The sequence below is a fragment of the Panthera tigris genome, chromosome A3, assembly GCF_018350195.1.
Source record: "Panthera tigris isolate Pti1 chromosome A3, P.tigris_Pti1_mat1.1, whole genome shotgun sequence".
In the NCBI taxonomy this organism is placed as follows: domain Eukaryota; kingdom Metazoa; phylum Chordata; class Mammalia; order Carnivora; family Felidae; genus Panthera; species Panthera tigris.
Genome location: NC_056662.1, coordinates 12,134,164 through 12,154,276, shown reverse-complemented (window position 1 = coordinate 12,154,276; position 20,113 = coordinate 12,134,164). Strand labels below are relative to the sequence as shown.

The 20,113-nt window shown below is 52.4% G+C and overlaps 1 protein-coding gene and 1 long non-coding RNA gene across 2 annotated transcripts in view; one reads left to right on the top strand and one right to left on the bottom strand.

The window, feature by feature from the left end:
- The window catches only part of KCNB1 (potassium voltage-gated channel subfamily B member 1), a 90,921-nt gene that overhangs the window by 48,424 nt on the left and 22,384 nt on the right, over positions 1–20,113 (bottom strand). The gene's annotated exons all lie outside the window — the stretch shown is intronic.
- Positions 5,579–7,513, top strand: LOC122237166. Its single transcript, XR_006215384.1, has 2 exons — positions 5,579–5,722; positions 7,216–7,513. It is a non-coding gene; the product is annotated as an uncharacterized LOC122237166 (long non-coding RNA).

Sequence of the window (20,113 nt, the reverse complement as noted above, 5' to 3'; positions counted from 1 at the left end):
CACAGTAGTTGTTCAACATACTGTTGTTAAAGAATAAGCAAATCAGATGGAGGAGACCCGCTCTTGACCGAGAAACCTCAGCTCAGGAGGCTCCTGGGAGTCACCCAGAGTGGATGCTGTGGACACATTCCGGAACAAGCAGAGGAGGGGCGGTCCGTCGGCACCAGCAAGACTCCATCATTGTACAGATGGGGCGACAAGCCGGAGGAGAGGAGACCGTAGTCTGAGATTACTCAGCAAGCTGCGGACAGAGGCAGGCCAGGATCTATGTGCCCTTTCCTAAACCTGGATCGACACCAATTGGTAGATCCGGAATGACTGCTCAGAGACACATGATCTGGCCGATCAGTTTCTGGTTGATAAATCTAAGTCTCTTTGGGGTCCCATCTCCTTACAAGGCTGTCTTTCTAGATTCCCTTCCCTCACGACCCCAAAAGCACGCTGAGTGGATGGCGATTTTGTCAGTGAGATGCTCTGCTCAGTTGCAAAATGGCAGCGAAAATGGCTGGCCCATGAACCCACTCAGTTCAAAAAATTGTATTGTTTGCCTTCTTTGCCAACAACATAAATAACTGGGATGGTGTGCCTATAATCCAAATTTCCCACTTCTCTCCGACAATCAGAAGGTTTGGCAACACTGTACCCATTTTTCTGCATGGCAGCCATTTCTTGGAGGTGGATGGTGGGCGCCCCTTCAGTAGGGATACCAACGCTCCGTTCTACCCCAGGGCCCCCCTAGCCCTCACCCATGTACAGGCCTGCCTAGTCCCAGGGGTATCCTGAGATGGCAACCCAGCCTCAGCTGATGGGTCCAACATGAGGGGCCAAGGCCACGAAGGGACCCCAGGCAGGACACTCTCCCCCCCTCTCAGAAGGAAGCCCTCGGTGGCCATGGCAACACATTGCCATTGGTAAACACACCTTCCACCTGAATGCACAGATGACGAGTACATCTCCCTTCTCAGCTCCTGGCACCCCAAAAATCTAAGGCAAGAAGGGGGAGGAGTGTGATCTGCCTTCTCCAATCTGGCCCCCAAATGCAGATGCCCCAAACACCCCCACGTGTTCAACCAAACGAGAGACGGGGCGTTGGGGGAAGGGGGTTGTTTGAGATTCCATCTTATGTAAAACAACCAGAAAATGTTTGATTAGAGACAGAGGAAGGCGTGGGTGTCTGAGCCGGGGCTCTGATTCTGGGCAAACGTACACATTCCCCGTCGACGCCCTCCCCTTCACTTCCTCTGGGCAAAAGCAGACTCTCCTTGCAGCTCACGGCAGCCAGCTTCCCCTTAGCCGTGACCCAGCCCTTTGTGGCATCCTGGAGTCCCCAGCGCATCGGGATGTTTCTAGGCTGCTGACACAATCAGGAGGAAATAAGGGAATGACATGAGAATCCGTCCGAAATAAGGAAATGCCCCGTGAAACGGAGAGGCTGAGACCCAGCACAGCCGCAGAAACTGGAAGCCTCATTGAGAAAAGGCGCACAGAGAGGAGTGCCAATTAGCACCCAGGTCCCCTTCTGAGAGTGTCAACCATAAATATTAATGGCCATAATCATCTGGTATTAGTCATAATGCCGTGTAAATTAAGGTCATTTTACTGGGGGTAAATAGCCGCATTCATGGCAGCACAAGGGAACGGTGCCGCTGGCCGCCAGCCAGGTGTGGCCCTCCGAGGCAATGGCATAAATCAGAAGTGGGACAACGGCATCTAGGGCAGGCGGGGTGAGGGGGCAGGAGGCGTGGTGGACCCTCTCTGTGTCTGCTGCCTCCAAGCGGGGCCCTGGGGCAGATCTGATCTGCGAGGCTGAAGCTTCAGGCGAATGATGTCTGGAGATTCGAGAGGAGGAGCTTCCAGGGAGGGGTGAGGCCTGGTGGGCAGCGAGAGGGGTTCTCAAGGGAGCCAGCCCCAAGGAAGCAAAGGCTTGGGCTAAGGACAGAGGGAGGGAGTTCAAGTTGCTGCCCGTCATTTTTCATTTTGCAGCTCCTTGCTCCTCTCCCTTCTTCCCTCCTCCTCATTGTCCCTCCCCGCCTCTCCCCTGCCAGGGCCCAAGTCTCCATTAGGCACAGGAGATACAGAGCCTAGAACTCACAGACACCCGAGGCCCCTCCCCAATGTTTTCATTTCTTTTATAATTAGAAGGGGGAAAATGAACTTTTAGACTGCAGAAAATATTTTGATTTGTAGTATTAATACATTTACCTTTATACCAATGCAGCTATAAAATATAAGCTTTTATGGAGAAAAGGCACAAGGGCCCCAGGGCCCGGGAAACTCATCACATGGTCCTGCTTTCTGCTGTCCCCTCCTCTCCCATGCCTCCATTCCTTCTCTTCTTCTCTATCTCCTCCCCCTCCTCCCCTAACCATGGGATCTTAGGCAATCAGCCTTGCTTTATGGAGTCTCCGTTTCATCCTGTGCAAAACAGGCTAATAATAATAATTAATAACAGTGACGATTGAGTGAAATAACATCAGTGGAAGCTTCTGACACAAAGTGGTATTCAGAGGAGTTACTTCCCTTCCTTTCCAGAAGGTTCTGGGATCCTGGGAGTCAGAAGCATGATTTATTTGAAAATCTCAGGGAGACAGAGTCTCCAGTAACGTGGTCCCTCACCTCCCCCTGCTAAGTGTGCCATCAGGGCCTCTCCCCTCTCTCTCCCTACCCTCCTTTCCTCTAAAGGGTAAATGCTTTCCTTGACCTTCTGAGAAAACTCACAAGGCACTTGATTAGGCTAGATACATCAAATAATGCCCCTAAATTCCATCAGAAAGAGAGCACCCATTCTGGCCGGCTCAGGCAGGGGAGGGGGGCTGCCCAGCTTCTGTCAGCCAGGACTGTATTGTGGATACACAATTGGCAGCACCCCATACAAAAGGAACCACTGCCGATCGCAAACATCACAGACCCGGAGCAAAAATAAAATGGAAGCATAACAGTCAAAATAATAGAACCCCAAATTTCTCAAGCACTCGATATATCCTGGCCTATTTGAATGCTTACACCAACCTTCTGAGGTGGGTCCCAGGATTATCTCCTTTGGACAGAGGAAGAGACTGAGGCCTAGAGAGGTAAAGTCACCTGCTTAAGGCCACACAGTCAGGAGGCCGCAGAGCGGGGCTTTAATGAAGGCTGATGTTGGACCAGAGCAGGGAAGGGAAAGGGGGGTCCTGTTTCTTCCTTTGAGGCAGGGACCCACAGACCCGTAGGGGATGCTACGTCCTGGGAATGGACTAGAGAGCGTGGGTGACAGAAGTGAAGTGTACGGCCCCTGATTGAGTGCTAAGGCTGAGTCCTGAGGCCTATTGTAAGCCCTATGTTAAAACCCGGGTTCTACCAGTACATCGACCTGGAAGGTCATGCACCCTGATCTGTGCCTCCTCCCGACTTTGCTGACTTCACCTCCTGCACCCTCCCTTCCCTCACTCCATGCCAACACACTGGCCTCCCTAGTGTTCCCAGAATCTACCAAAGGCATTCCCACCTCAGGACCTTTGCACTTGCTGCTTCCACTTCCAGAGCGCCGTCATGCACCTATTTGCAAGGCTACTTGTTTTTCTGGTTTAAATTCAAGGGCCACAAAGCATGTGTGTGTTGGGGGAGCATGATAGGTCTTCTCTGACTGCCTCACCTGGTAATATATGTAAAGTGCTTCCACAGCAACGAACACTCAGTAAACACCACAGAAGTGACCAGAACTGTTTCGATCATCTAAATTTGCAGCCCCTCCACCTGTCACTCAGTTCCCCTTTCCTTCTCTGTTTCTCTTCATTGCACTCACCCCTTCCTGAAATTATCTTACATGCTTGTCTACTTTGTGCCACCTGTCTCTCCCACTAGAGGGTGGGCTCCATCGGGCTGGCACTTTGTCGCAGTCACTTTGGACCCCCAGAGTCAGCACAGGGCTCTGGTGTGCTGGGGCCAGGAAATCAGCTCCCTGAGCCTTGCTCTCTTCACCTGTACAAAGGAGGTACGGCAGTCCCCACAAAAGCTGAGGAGCAGAAGGAAGGGGGGAAGGCCCTGGCAGGGTCCTGTGATGCCGGTGAGGGAGCCACAGCGATGTCCCAGTTCCTAGAGCTTAGCTCTGAAAAGCTGGCCATAAGTGCCGGTCAGTGGCCCAGACTCGCCCAGGATGTCAGGACTTGCTGCCCACCAGGCCTCTTCCCACCCAGCTGGCCATCGGCTGCCTGAGTCAGCACGGAGGGCCGGCCTGGCCTGACCCGGCAGGCTGTCCAGCCTCAAACAACATCCTGGGGGTCACCCGGGCTCCAGGCTTCAGCCCTGCCGTGGCCCAGAGGGCAGCTGAGGGGGCTGGGCCACGCAGACCCCGGTATGGACCCTCACCTCACAGCACGTCATTTGACGCACAGGGAAACGCAAGTCAAAAACACTAGGAACAGGGGCACCTGGGTGGCTCAGTCAGTTAAGTGTCCAACTTTGGCTCAGGCCATGATCTCACAGTTTGTAAGTTTGAGCCCCGAATCGGGCTCTGTGCTGACAGCTCAGAGCCTGGAGCCTGCTTCGGATTCTGTGTGTGTGTGTCTCCCCCCGCTCTCTCTCGCGCTCTCTCTCTCTCTCTCTCTGCCCCTCCCCCACTCGTGCTCGCTCTCTCTCTCTCTCAAAAATAAATATTAAAAAATTTTTGAAAAAAGGCTATGTCTACACAAAAACTTATATACAAATGTTTGCAGAAACATTATTTATAATAACCAAAAGTGGAAACAATCCAAATATCTGTCAATGATGAAGGATAATCCAAAAGTGTGATATGCATACAATGGACTATTATTCAGCTATAAAAAATAGCAAAGTACCGATCTATGCTACATGGATGAACCTTGCAAACATCATGCAAAGTGAAAGAAGCCAGACATCAAAGGCTGCATATTACATGACCCATTTATATGAAATGTCCAGAAGAGGCAAATCGAAGAGACAGACAACAGATTAGTGGTTGCCTAGTCCTGGGATGGTGGTGGGGAAATGGGGAGTAATTACTAGTAGGCATGGGGTTCCTTTTGGGGGTGGTCAAAATCTAAAGTCGATTATGGTGATGGGCACACAAGTCTCTATATACTAAAAAGCATTGAATTGTATACTTCAGATGGTTGAATTATATGCCCCCGCCCAGTAATATCTCAACAAAGCTGTTGTATATATGTAGAGAGATAATATGTTTATGAAGTGTCTACTGAGTCAAGTGAGCCAAACAGAAGAAAATCCCTGCCTTGTCAGGAAGTTAACAAGGAGGAGACAAGAGTACATTTAAAAGTGTAATTTGACTCATGATAAGAATGAAGCAGGAAGGGAATCGTGTAATGAATGGGGCTGGAGCGACTTTAGATGGTGGAGGAGAGGAATCAAGGTCTAGGAAGGCCACCCTGTGGAGGGGACACGTGAACAGAGATCTGAGTAAAGAGATACCTAGTGAAAGAGCACCAGTAGATGCAGCAAGTGCAAAGGCCCTGAGGTGGGAGCAATAGGCCAGTGGGAAGGTGGTAGGAGATGAGATCAGACAATTGTCAGGGGCTGGATCATGGAAGGTCTCATAGGAACCCTTATTTTATTCTGTAGGAGCCACAGGAGGTTTCAAGCAGAAGAGGGATGTGTTCTCACTGAAGTGTTCACGGAATCCCTCTGGCTGCAAATGGAGAATGGACAGGGGGGAGGAGGTGGGCAGGATGGAAGGCGGGAGACCAGCGAGGAGGCCACAACAGACCAGGTGAGAGACGATGGGGGCTCGGCCCGGGGGGTGGAGGCAGAGAGGAAAGCGTGGAGAAGTGGTCGGCAGACAAGCCCGTCTGTGGCCTCGCCCAACCGCCCCACAGCCCCGATGTCTGCAGGCGACACTGGTTGCCATTTAAGATGAGACCAGCGGTCAGCTGGGAGCAGGGCTTCCTTTAACAGTCCGAACTCCTCCCACTCTCCAAGGTCCATCCCACATCCACAGCCCCTGCTCAGAACTCTGAAAAATCCCACAGATCCGTAGACTCCAGGTCCTTGCTGCTTCAGCCCCTGCATCCAAGTGTCCTGACCCCATCCGGGCCCTGGTTCAGCCCCCCACTATCGATTTCCATGAGACACTTAACCCCACCCGACTCTTGATCATTCTGGCAACGAAAGACTCAGCTTCTAGATCTATAAAATGGGGAGAATAATAGTAGATGCCTCCGGTGACTTGCCAGGGTTAAGTGAATGAATGTACATCAAAGCACTTACAACAGTGCCTGGCCCTCAATAAACGTTGGCTGTTATTATTATTGTGTGGCTGTATTCCCATCAGTGGCGAGGGGTATTTGGAAGGTGGCCAGGCGAGGGGGGTCATGTTGTCAAGGACGCCCCCCCCGGAGCAAATTACCCTAGTTCCACCAACAGATTCCTCTCTTTGTCACCTGTGGCACGATCTCACCCCCTTTCCGGGCAGCACTGGCCCCACCCATCCACACCCCAGAGGGGCTCACTCATTTCAGGAGGTCTTGAGATGCCATCCAGAGCAGCACTGGGCCCCTGGGAGGAATTCTCCTGCCAGCCGCGAAAAGGATAGATCTATCTGTATCTTGTTCACGGAGACGGAAGCACAGAAAGAGGGGGGAACGGGCCCAAAGTCACCAAACTTAGATTGGACGGCGCTGGGAATGTAATCCGCAGCTGATGCTAAGTGACCAAAGACGGAAAGCTGCTTTTGTTGAAAGCTTATTATGTTCCAGCTGCCTCTTTAAAGACTGTAATTTTACACAAGTTTTTTTTTTTTTTTGAAAAGGTGCATACAGTTGGAAAAATCAAAAAGGTAGAAAGGAATATACAGTTAAAAGGGTGTGTCTCTTCTGTCCCCAACCTTTGCCATTCAGCTTCCCTCCCCCCCACCGCAGGCAACGACTCTTCCCATTTTCTTATGGATCCTCCCAGTGATGGACTACCCGATGTCCTACCCGATATCCATCCTCCGCCCAAGAGGACCCCGATTTTGTTCAGGCGACAATGTGTCCAAATTAAAAATACTCAGGTTCCTAGACTCCCTTGCCACTAGGAGCAGCCATGTGACCCAGCTCTGTGCCATAAAATGTAGGTGACAGTCCCTAGGCAGGGCATTCCTTTCTACCCCCCTCTCCCCTCCCCATAAGACAAGGCAACTGAAAGAGAAGACTTTTGTCTTTTTCTTTTTCCTTTTGCCCTTCCTTTTTCTTCCTGCCTGGAATGTGGACATGATGCCTGGAGCCAGAGCAGCCACTTGGAGGACATGAAGACCAAAGTCTCATGCTCAGAATGGTGGAGTGGGAAAGAGGAGGACGCCCCAGTCCTTGAGCAGCTGTGCCAGCACCGGTCCACCCGGCTCTGGACTTCTTGTGTTTGTTCAGGCCATCACTTGTGGAATTTTCTGTTCCTCGTGGCTGCATGCTTTCCTAACGTGTGCTTGCCTGTGTGCATGCCTTCCCCGTGTGCTGTGCATGCATAACCATTTATATTTATCTACATTCTTTCTTCCCCACAAAAACGGTAGCATACCCTATGCTCACCCTTCGGGATCTTATTTCCTCACTTAACGACGTCTGTTAGAGTTTGTTACAAATCGGTAGGCACAGAGCTGCCCAAGCTTTTTAATTAATGTGTCAAAGGCTTTGTACAGATGCCCCAGAGAGCTTTCAACCAGTCCGCTCTTGGGTCACATTTGGATTGTTCTCAAATTCGCAAAGATTATCCAGGTACATATTTCATTCCCCACGTGCAAGGGTTTATCTAAAGGAGTAGAACTGCTGAATGAAAGAGGTTTGGCCGACTTGCATTCCACCGGCTACGTGTTAGCCTACCTACGCACGGTGTCTAACCCCTTCAGCAACAAAATAGAATAACGCTTGGGGAATTGTCCGTGGCCTTCCCAAGGGCATTGCAGGTAACAGGTGGAACTTGTGCTTAGAAACACTTGCACGACATTGCTTTCCACGTAGGGTGGATTTCAGGGCTTCTCAGCAAAGCGGGAAGAGTGAATATGACCGGGTCCCGGTCTTAACCTGGGAAGGACCATTAGAGTGGAGCCGTGGCAAGATCCACGTGTGTCCTAGGCTGGCTTCCAGCTCAGGTGTGCCACTGCCTTGCCATGTGAGCAAGTCCTGCCTCCTCACTAGGCCACAGTCTCCCCATCTTGGAGACCACTCGGAGCTGTTGATCTCTAAGACCCTTTAGTGCTCAGCTTCTGGAAAATCCCCACGTCTGAGGGTCTCCCGGGAGCTGCTTTTCAGCCCCGAAAATGGAAACAGTCTTCTGAGCAATTTTTCCTCCATTCCTGACCGGTCAGAGGTCAAGCGCATCCAGGGGGTTCTATTTCTATCTGTGGACTGTGGCCACAATCCCTGGGGGAGGCCACGCTGCGGGAGCAGGGAACAGCCTGGCCGCCCTGTTTTCTCCATGGATCACATCTTCCTCCAGCTCTCTGACACCCAGACTCTCAGGGCAACGATTCCAATTATGGTTTCATATACCGAGAGTTCGCGTTGGTCAGGCCCTTGCCAAAATTCTTTACAAACATAATCTATACAAACCTGGAGGAGAGGGACTGTTCTTATCCCCATTTTACAGATAAGGCCAAAGAGGCACAGAGAGGTTAAACAAGTTGCCTCAGCTCACTCAGTCAGCAAGTGGCAGGCCGGGGCTTGGACCCCAGAAAGTCCGGTGCCCTTAACACAGGATTTCTTCACCGTGGCACTGGTGACGTTTGGGGCTGGGTCCTTCTTCGTTGTGGGGAGCAGGATGTCTAGCAGCACTCCCGGCCTCCACCCACTAGATGCCAGTAATACCCATTCTCCTGGCATGACGACCAAAAATGTCCCCGACACTGCGAAGTCTCCCCCGGGGGGGTCCAAATCGCCCTTGGCAGAGAACCTCTATCGCAACCACAGCTCTGGAGGAATGGATTCTGTGTCCTTTTGGGGACTCCCAGCCTCCTGAGCCCAGCTTTGGCTCTTGGGAGGCACGGCCAAAGGCTGAGAGGACCTTGCCCGAGGACCACGCCCTGCCAGGCCACGCAAGTGTCACAGGGCAGCCTCCTCTGAGACGAATGAGGGGAAAACTCAGTGAGGGGCACCGGCGTGCAGGTGGTAGGGTGGGTTTTGGAGGTCAGCTGTGTGACCCACATGAGTGTCTTAACCTCTGAGCTACAGTCTTCTCAGCCGAAATCAGAGATAACTGCTCGCAGAGTTGAAACGTGAAAAGCTGAAGTAACGTGTCATCGTTACGGGTGAGGAAAAACGAAAGCCAGAAACTGCCTCCATGCAGGGTCTAGTTACATAAATTACGGTACATCTATAACACGGAAGACTGTGTAGCCATCAAAACAAATGAGACTAATGTGTTTTTGCTGATGTGGAAAGATCTCTAAGATTTATTAGCTTATGTGTAGTTACAAGGCAAGGTACGGAGCAGTGTCTATGAGACAATCCCATTGGTATTAGGAAAAAACCCCCTGAACTTTCAACATACCCTGATCGGAAACGTACTCCTGGCCACACACTGTTCTAAGCAGTGGGAACACAGAATAGACACAAATCCCTATTTCCACGGAGCTGGTAGACTGCGGCTATAAAAACACAACACATGAAGATGTTATAAGGGCGCACAAGCGAGGCTCCTCTTTGAACCTGTTGAAGCGGGGGTGACATTTCTCTCTCTCCCTGGCAGACCCCTGGGTATTGTTTAAGCCAGTCTTCACTACTTGTATGCACCCACGGTAATTTTCAGTTTTTAAAAGACTGCATCAGAACATAATTAGAGGGAGGGCCCAGTGCAGCCCCTGGTCCATTGGAAATGGTTGCTTTTAGTACGATCACACATTCCGTAACTGTTCCTTGAGCACCTTCCACGTGCAGGTACTGTGCTGGGTGCTGAGGACACGGCAGGAAGCAAGAAAGATAAGCAAACCGCCCTCAGGGAGTGGACAGTCTAGTTGGTGGGGGAACACGGCCATTAGGGAAGTAACTTACAAGAACCAGTACTCTCACAACGGAGGGGATTAGGGAGGCATCAGAACCTCACAGAGGAGTGGCCTACAGATCTGGGGAGGAGGAGCTTGGGCCCTCTCTCCCGATGTGACTTCTACCCTGCACTGTTCACAGGGTGTGGCCCGTATGTCTGTGGAGCTAATGAGAACAGCTAAAACTGATGGACAAATGCCAACCAACCAGGCCCTCTGTAGGCACCTTGCACGTATTAGCTTATTTAATCTTTACTAGAACCCCAGGAAGTAAACACTACTTCTGTCCCCATTCTGCAGATAAGAAAGCTAAGGCACAGGAGGGGTGAGTAACTTGCTCAGGGTCACACAGCTAGTAAGTGGCAGACCAGAACTGAAACTGGGTTGTGTGCTTCACACTGTAACTACTTCTTTCCTGACTCTCTTCGACTTTTCCTTCTCTTCCCTGCTCATCAGGAGCAGTCCCCTGCCTCCACACCTTCCCCCAGACATGAGGCTGGCCTTCTGGTCTCACCTCGGCAGAACACGCAAGAATTGGAGAACAACCGTCCACACCCTCACCTGCCCCAGGGGCTCACGAGGCATCTTAGTGGTGTCGTCAGAGCCCAGGTGGCGGAGGGAGTAAGGATGAACAGGAACCACAGGAGCATATTGGCCCCTCTTCCCACCTGTCCTTTAGGGTTAAGGTATCTCGGTTGACTCTTACAGCCAAGGATCCAGACTGAATGTAACTCCAGCCCCTGAATGAGTCCTGACCGGAGACTTCACTCTGGTCATACTGAATCTGGACTCTAGCCACAGATTCCTTCATGACTCTGGTCCTAGCCTAAACCCCGACCCTGGCCAAAACAGAGCCCTGACTTCGGTCACAGACCTGATCCTAGGCTGAATCATGACCCAGGTCACACATTAATCCCGACCCTTCTCGTTGGTTGAGACCTGACTCTGGTCACATATTGAGTTTACTTTGACCTCAGATACACAGCCGTCTCCAAATGCTGTTGTCCACTGTCCAGGGGTCTGGAGAACTCCCAGAATGCCCCCTTCCCACCTCCCCCAGAACTTGGACCAGTCATCCCCTCTACCTGTGCAAGGACTGTCCAGCCTGCTGTCTCCAAGGGCCAGTCTGGGGGGCCTGGGGAGCCAGCCCTAAAGGAAGGCATGATTTAGACAGAGCTAAGTTTTTGGGAGGTCCCTTTTTCTGTCCAGAGGCTCTCACACTCCAATTTCTCCCTGCCCATCTCCTGCCGCGTTCATGCTTGTATTTATCCCAAAATAAAATTCATCAGCGGAGTTCTGTCTTTAAGGAAGTGGGGGTCAGACGGCAACCCGCCCAGCAGCTGGGCAGGATCCTATCATCAGGAGGCAGTGTCACCAGCAGGAAGAGACTGTGCCTTCTCCCTCCCAGCAAAGCATTACTCACTCTGCCCTGGTTCATTCTGAGGGACTGTGGAGTTCCTGGTGCTGGAGGTGTGCTGACCCAGGGAGCCTGTCCTCCCGGCATGGCTGTCTGCCCCCCACCCCTGTCCTGGGAATCAGCCCCAGTGTCTGAACAGGTGTGTCGAGATTTGTGCTTCCAAGGATGACGTCGGGAAAATGTCCTTGTGGCATCCTGGAGGAGTGAAGTTGCCTCCAGGCCCCGGGTGTTCTTAAAATGGGGCTGGGGAATGGGGTGGGGAACACACATTCATCGTGCCTTCCTTACCCACACAGAGTGCAGGCATTTGAAATCGAGGAAACTGAGCAGGTGCTCAACTTTCTGCCCCGTTCCCCTCTCGTCTCTGGAAGGGAAAAGACTTTAGCTCCTCTGTGTCGAGAGTGGGGAGAGCCACGGAAGGAAGGAGAGAAGCGTGGGGGTGTTTCAGATGTGCATCATCCAAGCCCTACCACTACCTAGGACAGCCCCTCGGTAGTGTCCTCCTTGGGGAGTCAGGAGTCATAGCCAGTGAGCCAGTCAGGTGCACAGAGAGGTGGAAAAACAGCCGGTCAGCCGGTCAGCCATCTTGCCAGTCAGATACAGAGAGAGGTGACGGTCAATCACTCATCCATTTGACCAGACAAATGGTCAGTCAGTCAGTCAGCCAGCCAGACAAGGAGATGGACAGACTTTCTGTCCTCATCTGTTAGATACAACAGACACCTAGCAGGCAGACAGACAGACAATCAGGCTGTCTGCAGGCATCCTGTCAGTCAGACACGGAGACAGCCAGCAGGCAGGCCAGGAGATGGAGAGATAGGCTCAGGTCATTCACCTAAGTACAGACAGCCAAACAGACTGTCAGCAAGTTGGACAGACATGGAGACAGGCAGATCATCTGTCAGCCGCTCAGTCACTGGGTCAGACACTCAGAGGCAGATACATGGCCAATTAGACATTAAGAAAGGCATTTAAATGAGGAAATGGGCAGAGAGGAGATTTGTTATGCATCTAATTAGATACAACAGCCAGTCAGACAGGCAGACGGACGGTCCACCAGCCATCCATTCGGTCAGAGCTCTGACAACACAGTCAGACAGGGAGACAAACAGCCAATCACCCATTCAGGTGGACACATGGCAGTCAGCCAGACACCTATGTGGACAGAAAGACAGTCAGACAGCCACCCATCCAGTAAACCATCCGGCCAACCAAACACCCAGGAAGGGGGCCAGACAGACTGACAGTGATCTAGGCATATAATCAGCTTGTTAGTTGGACAGATCATCAGGCAGGCGGACAGCCAGTCATTCAGACACTCTGTCTGTCAGCCAGTGGTGTGGTGGACAAATCAGATGTCAGACACTGTCAAACAGACCCAGCCTGCCCCCTGGCCAGTCACCCAGCTGGTTATTACGAGGACATTCAGGCTGAGCAGAGTTGTAGCTGGACCCTGTGAGGGATGTTGGGAAATACGACAGGTGGTCCCGAGCTCACAGAATGACTGGGGTCAGAACACGCCTCTCAAGACTCTGACACAGCCCTGGAAGCAGTCAAGGAAGGCTTCCTGGAAGAGGAGGTAGGAGGACCAGGGTCAGCCGGCAAGAACAAAGCATTCTGGGTAGGCTAGCTGCCTGTTCCCTGGCCAGGATTTGAGGCATTTTTCCTGTTTGTACCCTCCTTTCCTTAACCGCAGTGTTTTTTTAGCCAAGGGGATGGGGTCCACACACATCCCCCACCTCTTTATCCACAGCATGCCCCCCCCCCCCATCCCCAGCAGCCACCGCTTCTCCCTCTGAACCACAGGAACACATTGCCAGGGCCTGGGAACACCCCAAAGGCTTACTATTTTTACAGGCCACAGGACTGGAGAAGGGGCTGCAGTGAGTGTGTGTGTGTGTGTGTGTGTGTGTGTGTGTGTGTCTGTGTGTCTGTGTCCTTTGGGGGGTGTGTAGAGTCTTGTTGGGCCCCCTCCTTTCTCCCAGCTCTGCCAAGTTCTCGCTTCCTCCCTCCTCCACTGGAGCTGGGGGTGGGGAGGCCCTCCCAGGCCTCTTCCCATTTTGGGAATTGGGCTGAGAACTATGCAAGGAGACAGAAATAATTCCTTTTTCGAGCCTGGCCAGGGCCATAGCAGCCCAAACACTGGCACAAAACCAGTGCGGGCGGGGGTGGGGGGGGTAGGGGGTGCTGTCCAGGAGGGGGAGGGGTTCAGCCCCAGGCCCCAGGAGACAAAGGCCCCGGTGTCTGCAGAAAAACTTCCTCACCCAGCCCCAGGGCTGGATACCAGGAACCTGGAAAGCTCAGCAGCTCCCAGTGGGGAGCTCAGCTGCCAGGGCTGAAAAAGGTTGGAGGGGTGGGGAGCTGGAGACGGAAAGAAAGAGCAGAAAAGGAGTCACAAGCCCCAGGAGGGGCAAAGACAACTTGAAAAATAGACCATTTCTGGGAACCAAGAAGGGATCTCTGATTATCTCCTGAGAACACGGGGGCATCTGCAAAATGGGGCAGACCCACTGATTACTCAAGGAAAAAGATGGTCGGGGGTCGGGGAGCGGGGAGCACGGAGCACAGAGTAGATGCACACTTAAAGCAAGTGTCCTGATCAGAAATCGAACACAGCCAGCTTCGCGCCCCTGCTGCGTTGCCTCCCGGTCTGTGACCCTGCGTAAGCCACTTTCGCCTGCTTGGTCTCCTGTCTCAAGTCTGTAAACCCGGAACAAGGACAGAAGCTGCTCTCCAGGGTGGCTACAGGTTTAAGTCACATGAAGATGTGGGAAACCTAGCACGGGGGTAAGGTGTGCAATGCATTCTAGTCTTTCCTTCTTCCTCCTCCTTCTCACAGCGTTGTTACTATTTCAGTGGGGTCTTACGGCAACTCAGCCCGAGGCAGATCTCCGTCTACGTTTTCCACCTGGAACCAGCCTCTTCTCTCTGAGCCTCAGTTTCCTCCTCGCACTAAATGACCGTGAAGGACAAGAGGAGACATGGTGAAGACATCCCTCCCCCAGCTGGATCAAACCTCACCGGGCCTTTTCAGTTATTCCATCCAATAAATGCCCTTTATTGTTTATGTCCGCTTGATTTGACTTTCTGTTTCTTGCATCCAAATTCACCCTTGCAGACATATTTCCTTTATCAAAGTTTTTTTTCCCCCCAGTGTTAACCCTCATCATCACCCTTCTGAAAAGATGTTATTGTTCTTCTCAGCTGAGAGACGAGGAAGCTGAGGCTCGGAGAAGTGAAGTGACTTGCCCCAAATTTGAACCTGGAAATGTCTTATGCTCCTTTCAAGACCTCCCATTTCTCATCTACCTCTGAGCAAGAGAGAGGGAGAAACACACCAACAGACACTACCAAACTTCAGCGATAAGTGTCCCAAGGAAGACAAATCCCATAATGTTGAAGCCTGGAAGAAGCTTAGAGATCCTCAACGTTCCCATTTCAGAGATGAGGAGACTGAGGCCCATAGAGGGGAAGTGTTACAGGGAGCAGGAGGCAGACTGGAAGCCAGGGCCTGTGAGGGCAGAGGGGTCCTCGGCTGTGTCATGCCTGTCGGGGGGCTTCCTTGTGGTAAAAAAATTCCTCTCAAGCTTTTGGGAAACCATCCCTCCACTCTGGAGCGACATGCCCCTCCTGAGGCTAACCCCGGGCTCTAGCTCCAGGCCTGGCCAATCAGAACTGCACATTCCCCCGGTGATGCCAATTGGCTGGGTCTGGGCACTGACTCAAGCCAATCAGAGTGAGTCTGCCTGCCAGCCTAACCAAGCTCTGTTCTCAGCACAGAAAATGGGCTCTAGGTTCAGAACCTGTGGCAGGCCACGGGGGCCAGTTACAGCTTGACGATCTAGTTCATTTTCACGGTATTCATTTTTAAAAAATGTTTATTTATTTATTTTTGAGAGAGAGAGAGAGAGAGAGAGAGAGAGAAAGAGCGCGCACAAGCCAGGGAGGGGCAGAGAGAGAGAGAGAGAAAGGGAGACACAGAATCCATAGCAGGCTCCAGGCTCTGAGCTGTCAGGACAGAGCCCTACTCGGGCCTCAAGCTCACAAACTATGAGATCATGACCTGAGCCGAAATCTGACACTTAACCGACTGAGCCACCCAGGCACCCATCGTAGTATTTATTTTTAAACGTCTTCCATTTAGGTTGACCTACTCAACCTGGCTTGCCAGGATTTTAAAACCCTGATTTTTAAATGGAAAAGTTCCATGTCCCGAGAACCGCCTCAGTTTCCAGGCAAGTGGGGGCCGGGACAGGTGGTCACTCTACTTCAGTGTCCATTAATGGCAGGTTCCTTTTACAATAAACTTACTTAAATTTAAAAACAGAGCTGGCTAAGGGAAAAAATACTAACAAAATAGTATACCTTTAGTGAAAGGAAATGGCAGAAAAATCACGAAAGCTGCTCGTGGGTGTGAATTGTCGTTGGGAGAGACTCAATGCCTGCAAGGCTGGAAACCCACGCTCAGTCCCTGGGTCAGTGGCCTACTGGCTGTTTGACCCTGGATAACTTGCTCATCCCCTCTGAGCCTTCGGGTCCTCCCCAGAGGCAGGAAGGGTGTGGGCAGGAAGGCTCTGTTAACTCGCTAAGCATATAGGCTCTTCTCAGGGCAAGACCTGTAGCCAACAGCAGCTCACAAATCCTTGGGAGGCCTGTCACCTCCCTACTGTGCTTGCCTGATGGAGCCACGTCTGCCTGAAACAGTGCCTGGCATGTGGTTAGTCAGCTCTCAACGAATGAGATCTCATATGGATCATTTTTCCCCCAATACCCTCTTATTAAGGTATCATTTACACATCATAAAATGTCCAAGTTTTAAGCGTTCAGCGCTTAACCATTGATAAGTGGTTACACCTGTGTAACCACCACCCCAACTAAGTGTAGAACATTTCCACCACCCAGAAAGTTCCCTCGGGCCCCCTTCCAGTCAATATCCCCAAAGGCAACCACGGGTCTGATTTCTCGCACCATAGCTTAGTCTTGCCTACTCTTGGAGTCCACATAAATGGAATCATACTGTATGTTCTTCTTGATGATAACTATTACGCGTGCTCAAATGTGGGCACGCGAGTGCACACAGACACATACACCTGCACATGTGTGCCCGGGAACTCACGGACGCACCCACGCACACAGTATTTCCAAGCTGTAAATCTCTCGGCTTCAGTCTGCAGCTCGGCTTGGCCCCACCAGGCTTTCTGGTGGCTCAGGGAGGTAATGGGGCTCCCATCCCTGGGTCCAGACCTTGGGAAATCTCCTCCGACATCTCCTTCAGCAATTTCTTACTGGATGACCTCAGGCAAACACTTAAAATCTGTTTTCTCCTTTGTAAAATGAGATGATTAACACCCACTTCATCATAAATAACTTCCCCGGACTGACCACTTACTATCCTGCCAGGCATTGTTTTAAGGGATGCACCAGTCCTAACCCAAGTGCATCCTTCCAGCAACCTTAGGGTCTAGATATAGTTATGTATGACCCCTCTCTTATAGGTAAGGAACCCGAGGCACAAAGAGGTCCAGCAGCTTGTCGAGGTCACACGGCAGAGGAAATGGCAGAGTTGCGTATGAACTCAGTCTGGCTCTGGATTCTCCCCTTGCCACCATTTCAGTATCACGGCTCACGGGGAGACTATGAGGGTATTATCGTCTTTGTCCGTGGCCCGGCACATGGCAGGCGCTTAATCAATGTCTGATGTGGCGACTACCAAGAACAATGCCTCAGAACAACCCCATTTTGCAGATGAGGAAACTGAGGTTCAAAGAAGTCAATTACAAAAATTCCAGATCTTCTAATTCTGAATCCCACATTCTTGCTATTTTCCCCACTGGTGGTGATGTTCTCCCCACCAGGGAGGGATTTTGCCTGTTTTGTTTACTGCTATGTTCCTGGCACCTATAAGAGTGCCTGGCATATACCCAGTACTCAATAAATGTTCTTCCAATGGATGCGTACAGCAGGGAGCCCAGTGCCCTTCTTTACAGCAGGAGGACCTAAGACCTGGGGAGGGGTGTGACTTGTCCAAGGTCACACCGTGCCTTAGCGCCCCTGAATCTATCATTTTCTCCCTGCCTGGCTCACCCTCTCTACTTCCTGACCTGAGCAGGCCAAAAGATTTGGGAGCCCCCGATGCACTCGCAAAGGCCCACATTAATGGGAAGCTGGCACGGAGCCTCCCCAACCTCATTACACCATCCAGGGTCGGTGCAGAAGCCTGCCAGGCTAACGCTCAGGAAATGCCGGTCAAAGGGAAACAAGGCCCGGGCTTGCCAGAGCTTCTCCACTGGAGAGGGGGAGCATTCCTGGCAGAGAGGGTGGGGAGGGAGGGCCAGGCCAACCTTTAAAAGCACTCTGCAAACACATGCTTGGACTGCAGCCCACTCTGGCCATGGTCCCCACCAAGTCAGCAGAAGAAGCAAAACTCTTGGGCCCTGCAGGACACTGCACGGGGTGCGGCCTGGGGGGGACTGTGTTCGTGAGGACTGAGCCAATAAGAGCCCACCCTGAAGATCGAGGGGAGACGGCGATGCTGGGGGAGGGGACAGACTGCCCTAGGCGGAGGGTCAGTCTTAATTCAATCCCCAGCACTTGCACATGGATGGAAGTTTTAAACACACTGATCACTTCCTCTCAGGATTCAGGTGAGTGCTTCCAGACGCAGAGCCTGAGGCGAGGATTGTTAGGGAGCAGATGCATTGAGGAAGTACCTTTGGGAGAAGGGAGAGAGAGGGAAGCCGGACTTGCCAGGGCAGGACCTGCATTGGAAAGTGGTCTCAGCAGGCAGCTCGCTCAGCTTGAGCCCACGGGGAGCTCAGGAGTGTGGACAGCACCCGGAGTTGGTCTCACCTTAAAGTAAGAAGGCCTCCGCACCCTTGATTCGGTGAGTCACTGGCTGCAGGCCGCCCGCAGCGGGGTGGGAGCTATTGTGGGTTGCAGACCCCCAGGCAGGCCACTCCCACTGGCCGAGGGTACTGTGAGCTATTCACAGTCGGTGGGCCGCACCAGCCTGGAAAGGGGATGTGGGTGAGGCCCCACTGCGTCCACCACTCATTGCAATGACTGCCCCTCTCACTGCATTAATTCATCGGTACCTACACCTCCCCGCCTTAGGGCCAACCCTCACGAGAAAGGAGGAAAAAACTGAAAAGATATGATGTTTTCTTCTACCCCCCTCCATGGCAGGCCATTGCATCCGGTGTTTGAAGAACAACAACAAAAATCAAACCAAAATAAAGAAATAAAAGCACTTCACATGTCCAGGCTAACAGGATTCCAGAGTCTGCAAGGCACCGAGGGTAGCACATTGGAAGCGTGGCCTCCAGGCTCTCTGAGCGGATATGCCCGCTGCAGAGGCCTGACCCAGGACAGGATGGGGCCCGGCTCCAGGACCAGGCAGGGCAGATGAAGTTACAAGGTCAAGAAAGACAAAGCGGCCTGGCTGGGCCTCAGGGGAGGCTCCGGGACCGTCCAAGGCGGGGAGGGGGGTGGGGGTGGGGGTGGGGTGGCAGACCCGACCCTGTGGGGAGGTGGCACGATGGAGTAGGAGCCAGGGGGCAGAGGGTCCCTGGGAAGGTGACAGCCTGGCCTGCAGCCCCCATCCCAGCTGTGAGCCCTGAGCAGCCCTGAGCAGGGCCTAGGGCAGGGCCACTCCTCACCTTTACCTCTGCCAAGTTGAACCCTCCCTCCCCTGGGCACAGCGCTCTACAGTGAGCAAAACACCTGCAGCTCAGCGAGCCAGGGGCTCAATGCTACACATGGGGAAACTGAGGCTTAGAGAGGTGCACAGTGACCCCCTTGGTTAACAAATGTTGATTAAGCACCTACTGTGTACCAGGCACTCCTTCCGGTGCGGGGGAGACTGTAGTGAACAGAAGCCCCGTTCGCGTGGAGCATACGTGCAAGGGGTTCAGGGGTGTGGAGAGCAAGACGGTAACAGTTGCTCTGGAAAAGTAACAATAAAGCGGGGAAGGGAGAAAGAGTGCCGCCGGTAGAGGTGGCCGTTTAACAATGGACGGTGAGACACGGGAGAACACCAGCTCTCGAGTTTGGCAGGTTCAGTGTTGAGATCCCAGCCCTGGCAGAGTCTTGGGCAAATGACTGGGTCTCTCTGAGCCTCCGTTTCCTCACCTGCAAAAAGGAGGCTGTTGTGAGGAGGACGGGGCTCGTATGGGCTGCACCTCTGGATAAGGGGCTCTCGTGATGAACCCTAAGGCACAGGCAATACGCTTTTATTTTATTTTATTTTATTTATTTATTTATTTAACGTTTATTATTTTTAAGACAGAGAGAGACAGAGCATGAATGGGGGAGGGTCAGAGAGAGGGAGACACAGAATCTGAAACAGGCTCCAGGCTCTGAGCTGTCAGCACAGAGCCCGACGCGGGGCTCGAACTCACAGACCGCGAGATCATGACCCGAGCCGAAGTCGGCCGCTTAACCGACTAAGCCACCCAGGCGCCCCGGCAATACGCTTTTAAAGCACACTTTGAGGGCCGCTTCGGTCAGCAGCAACAGAGATCCTTGTGAGAATGTATTTCCACTAGAGACCTCCATTCTGTGATCTGGGGGGAGAGACCTGGGAGTCTGAATTCTGCTCGGGTTTGGGAACCCCTGACCTCTCAGGCTTGGGTGTGGGGTTGGCCCATGGCTGCCTCCCTGATGGAAACTCACAGGTGCCCAAAGGGGAAAGGCACTTAAGGATCACAGGGCTCAGCCGTGTGCTCCCATGATGC